The sequence below is a fragment of the Copadichromis virginalis genome, linkage group LG2 (assembly GCF_057382275.1).
Source record: "Copadichromis virginalis isolate Kocher_CV1m ecotype Utaka linkage group LG2, C_Virginalis_male_GT1.1, whole genome shotgun sequence".
In the NCBI taxonomy this organism is placed as follows: domain Eukaryota; kingdom Metazoa; phylum Chordata; class Actinopteri; order Cichliformes; family Cichlidae; genus Copadichromis; species Copadichromis virginalis.
Window position 1 is genome coordinate 36,120,142 of NC_140619.1, and position 8,112 is coordinate 36,128,253.

The following is an 8,112-nucleotide window of genomic DNA, read 5'->3' on the forward strand; positions in this document are numbered from 1 at the left end:
AAGAGTGAAAAGAACAGTGAGACTTGAAAAGCAAACTGTTCCAAAGTCGTGACTCTGTTCGTGGTTACTCCTGACTCCTGTGCAGTGCTCTTGGTCAGTGGTATGTGGTGAAATCCCACACACAATATTTACAGGTGTGCTCTGCTCCCGCCAAACTTTCTTTCCCAGGTTCCTAACAAAACAAGATGTGACGATTAGATTAACGTTTCTCCAGGACGAGGGATAAAGACACCTCAGAGCCGGGGCTGTGCTGACGATGTCACTCCAGCGTCAACTGAAGTCCAGCCACTCTGTTAGACTGCTGACGAGGATCATCAGCTGCAGCTCGTGAATCTTGATTGGTGGAAGATATGGCTGGCTTCAGCGAGGGAACTCCTTAGGCCTGGTGTTGCCTGTAAACCAGCACACAGGCCACACACACTCACACACACATACCCACATAGAAGGAAGCAGGGGACTGGGAGAGAACAACAAAAATAGATCGACCGGCGAGGACTGACGTACCATGACAGTATTTATCTGAGGACAGATAATAAAGACATGCGGTCGTGTTTGTGTCTGCACACCAAGACTACTTGTAATTCTGCAGAGATTCCCATAAAAATCAAACAAAAAAAACCCCTTTGGTATTTTTAAATCGTTGAACTCATGCCAAACAGATAATACCACTTAGCTGAAAGGAGGAGGAAGAAGAGGAAGGTAAAAGGAGCAGGGAAATGTATGAGGAGAATAATTACAGCAGCAATACATTAGGTTGTCTTCGAATATCTTTCTAGCTTCTCAATTTTTTTTTAATATTTCATTTTCATTTTGAAGAGATAGTTTGATATTTATGCAAAGACATAAATTGGCTTTCTTGTTGTGAGTTATGTAATATAATCAAATTAAAGCCACAGGGAAACAGATGGTGTGTTTGTAAATGAAGGTACCAACTAAATTCACCTATCAACACTTGGATAGCTCACTAATTAACATACGTTTCATTTGATGAAGCTGCACAAAAGCTGAAATTGAAAGGGGGATTATTTTTTAGGGGTTGAGCACATTGACTTTCTTGGGTCTTGCAGTCGAGAGGATGTTTCCTTTGGACAGAGCCTGGCCACATGTGTCCCTCCGGTCTGTCTTTAGGACAAACTAAAATATGTTCAGGATACATGAATAAAAGATGGATGCAGCATCTGTTTCTGGAAGTGCCTTAACCCTGTATTGTTTTGAATCGACATCAAAGGTAACGTCTGTGGTTTCAGTAAAAAATCAGACTGTAAGAAGATGAAGTAAACTTCATGACCACAGAAAATGCCATCGTAATGGGTTTACATTGTGAATTTGTCACTGGAGGCCGGTACATGGATGTGGATCCAAATACAGACACCAAGTGGAACACCGATAAGATTTAAACAAGCTTTGTTGTGAACACAGATTAGAAATGGCAAGATGAGGGCACATAGTGGGGAGTCTCTATCGGGGAGGCACTGGAACAGCGAGAGCTAGGTCAGGTTATGAGAGTGAGGAGTTAATGCAGGGAGGAGAGAGGAATACTGATTCTGCAGGCTTGCAGGCGGAGGTTGTGAGGCTCTGAGGAGGGCAGCCGAGTGAGCATTCGAGAGGTGAGTGAGTGACTCTTGTTCCAACCTTGTTTTCCTCATAATACAGAAGAGATGACAGGCAGGGGGACAAGCAGGTAAAAGCAGTTTTAATTCCAGTGAGTGGGTTGCAGAGAGGTGTGGAGAATCTTGCCAAGGAGACCAGGTTATTGAGCTGCAGGGGAGTAAAGCAGTGATATCACGAAGAAACTGGAGGCACAAGGAAATCAAGGTAAGTACAGAGCATGAACACGAAAACAAGTAGCAATGAAAACCACCACGAGTTAGCTGACAAACTGGCGGAGAATAGAAGACTGCGCTGGTCTTAAATACAGCCTTTCTGATTGTCGCCAATGGATGAGAGGTAAGTAGGGCAGTTGAGGGAACAGGGCTCCGCCCAGAAGGCGGTCAGAGGTAGACACAGGAAGGCAGTGGAAGCCAGACGCTCCCTCTGATCCTGACAGAATTACTGTTTTCTGCCTTAATTAGAAAGAAAGTTTTTACTGCTCAGTACACCATTAATGCTTCCATAGAAAGTAAGGACATGCCTTTTGGAAGGACTTGCCAGAAGAAAGCCTCTTCTGTCTAAAATAAATATGGCAAAGTTGCATCTGGATAAACAACAAGACCTCTAGAACAATGTCTGTTGGATAAACAAGGCCAAAGTGGAGATGTTTGAATGTTTGATGAAAACCAGACGAAGCAATAACATTTCATACCAAGGAGAGAGGAGTTTGGCTTGTTTTGCAGCCACATTACTTCAGCACCTTGCATTCACTGAGTTGACCATGAACAGATCTGTATACCAAAGTATTCAAATCTGAGGTCATCTTTCCAGCAGCTAAAGCTTGCCTAGAAGTAGGACATTAAACAGGAAAATGATCCCAAGCATACTCATAAATCTGCAACAGAGGGTGTTAAAATGACCCAGTCATTGGGTCACACATTGGTTTGTATATGTGCAATTTGCTAATAATTTAGCACTGAAATGTAGACAAACCCATTAATAATGGCATGACTGTCATTTCTACCAGCTGTGCAGCAGGTTCAAGTGCATGCTATTCAAGATGAGGAAGGCTGATATATTTTTTTCAACAGGCTGTCAGTGTGAAAGTAATGTATTCATTTGATAGAGTGAAAGGTTTCTTTACATTGTCTTTTTAAACATTTTTTATCACCTCGGGTTGTCAACAAATCCAATTCTGTTATTTTTGCATAGTTTAACACACAGACAAGCACACACATTGGACTGTTTATCAGAAACATACTGCTGTAAACCAAACCGTTATTGACTCACTGAATGAGAAACTAAAATCGTGTGTTTCTTGGCCATCCAACAATTACCACACCTTTGGAAGGATTGTCATTGTCATGTTGACAGAAGGACTCTGGCATTCATGAGATATGGGGGTAGTCAGTACACAACGCAATAACATAGTGCTTCACTGCCCACTGTTACTGATTGTTTAACAAGCCAATGCCATGATTTACTGACACTATAACTACCTGATGTGAATATATTTTTGAGATGCAACACCTCTATGGTGCTCTGGGATCCATTAGCTTTGAACATGACTTCAAAACCTGACAGACATTCAGAGCACAGTGTGCTGGAATAAGAAAAAGCCTATGATATAACACTGGGTAATGTAAAGGGATCACAGAGTGTCTCTTAGGCTGGAACATCAGAGAATATGAAAGCAAAGGTTCCTGTGATTTTAATGAATAGCTAGCTGCTCCAAGGTTACAAAGCTGTGCTTGATGAGTCGAAGGTATACGGTTTAATAGGGCAACACAGCTGTGTAGTGATCAGCACTGTTGCATTTGTGTAGCCTGTGATCCTGAACTTGATGAGCACTTAGATGGAGGTTTACCTAATGCAGTAATAAAGTTAGTACTACACCTTATCAGCTGGGACCTCATTTCACCATCAGAACTGCCTTAATTCTTCACAGCATGCATTTGACAGGGTGATGGGAACATTCCTCAGAGATGTTGCTCCATGTTGAAATGATAGTATCACACTGTTCCTGCAGATATGTTGGCTGCACATCCATGATATGAATCTCCCATTCCACCACATTCAGTGGGTGGTCTATTGGATTGAGATCTTGTGACTCTTGAGGCCATTTCAGTACAATGAACTCATTGTGATGTTCAGGAAAACAGAAGTTTTGAGCTTTTGTCAGGGGCCGAGCTGGCTGTACCAAAATTCGGGACTCAAATGCAGACTCGCTTTACTTTGTACAAGAACTTCATTGAGAAAAAAGGATTAGAAGTACCAGGGGTTCACTAGGGGTCAGAAGAGCAGGGTTACTTTGATTCCTGGGCGGAGTATACTGAAAACAGGAAAATAAGCTTAGTGCTGAAAAAAATCAAGATAACAACAACATCAGGGAGTCACTTTACCACTGGAAGGTAGCAGACAATCTGGTGACAAGTGGAGGCGCTTAATTGCATCTTGATGGAGCACAGGTGTGTTTGGCAAGAGCTGGATGCTGGCTCTGCCCCAAAGAGAGGAGAACCCAGCTCAATCTGGACTCAGAGGCAGGTAAAAACACACTCCAAACATCACAACGACCCAGACTATGACAGCTTTGTAATCCTGCTGAAGGCACCCATCAGAAGATGCATAAACTCTGGCGATAAATTGGCTTACATGGTCAGCAAAACAGAATTAGGCAAACTCAGCTGATATGGTGCAAAGTGTTCCAAGAAAATTTCCCCTACACCATTAAACCAACCTGAACGCCAAATACTGATGCCACCAAAGACTGTGGCAGAAAATCGTCTGTCAGGCAACAGCTTCTATTCTGCAATTTTGGTGAACCTGTGTAAATTATAGCCTCAGTTTCTAGTTCTCAGTTGACAGGGATGGCAGCTGGTGTGGTCTTCTGCTGCTGTAGCCTGTCTGCTTCAAAGCTTAATGCGTTGTGCATTCAGAGATGCTCTTCTACAAATCTTGATTGTAATGAGTAGTTATTTAATTTATTGTTGCCTTCCTATCAACTCAAAACAACATCAATGTCTGACCTCTGACATCAACAAGGCAATATCACCCACAGAGCTGCTGCTCCCTGGATAATTCTCAGTAAACGATGGTTTCTGGTTGTGAGGGCAAATCCCAGCAGATCAGCAATTTCTTTGGCAGGCTAGTCTTGAACATGTCTGCATGCCTACGTTTACTGAGATGGGTGATATTTAGGTTTGACATTTACTACAGGTTTAACAAATGAAAAGTGGCTGGTCAGTATATATATTATTGGCTTTCTTGGCTGTTTAGTGTGATCTTGCTTTATGTTGATATTTTCTGCTTTCGCTTGTGCGTCAAAATAGCCAAACAAACTCTGTTTTTGAAGGTGCTATATAAATAAATGTATTATTATAATTCATGCACAACATTTAATGTGTACACAAATACATCCAATGTGTAGATATTTCAGTGAAAGACACTCATGTAAACCTGCCGACAGTGTAGGAGGGAAGTTGAAAATATTTGTTTTGTGAGTCAGTCTTGTTCTCATCATGGCTAAAGCAACAAGCAGTTTCTCTGCTAAAAAAATAAATGAAACTAAAGCCAATAAACATGGATTGCATGAATGCTGCTTATGTGCTACTTCAACATTAAGAGATGTATTCTAAAACACTTCTTCAGCTGAGAATCAGAGAGGAGAAACACACAGTTTTCTTGCTAGCAAGGGCAGCCACCAGAGCGCTCGCACAAGAGTGAGGCTCAGAGACTCGCAACTCTGAGACTGCCCTGGTCTTTATTTATACTTTAGTGGGCGTTTGTTCCTTACATTGGAATGTGGAGGTGTACATGTATGTGTGTGTGTGTGTGTGTGTGTGTCAGAGTGTGACCCCATAACCGACTTCCCTTAACCTGCTGGTCTGGGTGTGAACGCCAGAGCACTCTGGAATGCACGCAAAGCTTTTGCAGACTATTAAGGATCGCACATCCTATCACTACCATATATAAACTTATATTATTAAAAGATTATACTGACTACTAAGTACAATTTTCTATTGACAGTATTTTTTAAATCCATTGTGAAAAACGAGTCTTTCCGACTCTATTACAATTAAATGTCACACTCAAAGCATCTTGTCTAGTATTTTTAGATCGTGTGACCCAGAAATTAGGTTGGACGTCTTATTATCTGATCCAGTGAAGAGCCATGAAAACCGTCTGATTATAATCAGTGTAAAAGCCTGAGTTGGTATTCAAGGATGTTTGTGAGGGTTTTTCAATCAAATTACACACCACTCAGTGTAGCTCTTGTTTAACATCCCATACTGACAAAAAACACAAAAACTGAATCTTTCATTGTAATATGAGGAAGACAGAGGACGATATGTATTTATTGCATTTAATATTATGACATAAGCTCGACTGACTTTGACAATGACGTGACAGAGATCAGCCTGAAGGGCTTGAGCAGCTCCACATTAGTGTTTCTGGGTCATTTTTGTAGAGACTTTTGCCCACAGTGAAACATTACCACAAATTCCTGCCCTGCCCTCTATTTCCTGCAGCAAAGCTGTATCACATTTAACATCTGGCAATGTCAAGAATGACACTTAATTTGCTACTGGGGAAAGATCTTAAGCAACCCCTCTTTTTCGTTTATATTTTGCTTCCACGGAGCCAGACTTTCTTGTTATTTTTTGGTGGTTTTGATTATTAAAAATTTTACTTGGAACATTAGCTGTTTTTTTTTTACTCTCATTCTCAGTGCAGTCCTTGTACCTGACCACTTTTAGACTGATGTTTTTGTTGTGTTTCTTTTTGCTACAGACTGGTAATTTGTCCCTTGCTCTTTGGCATCTGGCAGCTGTTGTTTTTTTTTTTTTTTTGCCATTTTGTTTTTGTATGTTAAGCCACTCAATACTAACCTATGAATCATTCAGGAATAACTAGTGCAACATGTAACAGACAATGTAGCAAAGAACTGATTTTAAATAGTACTTTTAGGCACTTTTGTTACTAGAAGCCTGTTGAAAAATAAATAGTTTGTTCCCATTTCTTCAGCTGAATCTATGAAAAATGACAAGAATAACCCAGTTTGACAGACATGAAATCACTGTTTTATACTAACAAGGTTATTCCTAATGTCATGAACGGCAAGGTGAGGACTCAAGACTAGACAAGGCTATAATATATATATATCTATATATATATATATAGATAATACTGAAAAACAAAAATGTTTTATTTTGACTGATTTAAAGTCCAAAAGAAAACCAAAATCCACATGTAGCATTTTCAGTGGAAGAAATACTTCATCACTCATCCAAGTGACTTCTTCAGTTTCAGCTGACTTCAGCTGCACCACTGACAAACAACGGGCTGTGAGGTCAATTTTTAACTTTTACATAACTGTCATGACCATTGATCAGGACTCCAAAATAAAACAGGAAGTAACTAAACAAAGACAAAGGCAAAGGCTAGTCAAAACTAAAATTCAAATTGTGACCAATAAAGAAATCAAGAAGTGGACATAAATCCTAATAATAAAAGAAAAAGATATCAGAAGACCAAAAAACTCAGAAACAAGGACGACGACATCCAAAGACTATTAGCTGAAAACCTGGCATATCTCTGCATGTTGCGCAGTGCATCCTTAAAAAATCTGAGGAAACTGGACAAGTGGAGGACAGAAAGAAGACGTCACAGGCTTAAAATACTATCTACAGCAGATGAACACTTTCTGAAATCACGGTTGTCTCAGGACTGCACTGTATGGACTAAAGGAGAGTGACAAGTTTGAAAGGACTTTTCTTCTATTACATCATGAATTTATAAACATGTAAAGTTCTGAATTTTCATAAGTAACAAATGAAAACAGGAAAACAGGAACGTTAAAAATGACATTTTTATGAGCTGTAAATGAAGCCCTGTTTGAATATGACCCTAGTTCTCTTACTGGTTGAGGTAAATTAAAGTAATATAGAGCTGGGCTGTGGCTTGGCAAAAAATCTGCTAATAGTTGAATCTGGTACTGCCAAGTAAGCCACAAAAGTCTCGGGTCCTTTAGTTTTGTAACTATACACTTTTTAATGATGACTTCAATGTAGCCTCTATCCTGTTTTGACCTTGGTCCAAAGTATCCTCCATTACAGAAGTAAATTGAGCTAAAGCTGTTTGGCTGTCATCTGTCACTGTGCATTGTAATAGCAATCTGCTTATGGGTCAATAAAACCTAGTATTGCCCATAAAGCTTGTTTAGCTTGCATAATATCTTGATAACACAGGGAAAACACAGAGAGGTGGATAAACAAGCAGTAAAAATGGTTATGCAACTTTTATTCGAACCCTGTAAACTGTTGATGGGCAGTGCGCTGTGTCCAGAGACCCTCAGCGGTCCTTCAGGACATGTATTTCTGCTGAAAAATGAGTCACGGCTTTATTTTCCTTTCATAAAGTCTGTAATCATCTTTAGGCAAAGTTTTGCTGTGACATTCAGAAATACTTGCTGCAACATTTCAGCTTGCGCAAGCCGAACTATTCAAGGGTTTATTTAAACTT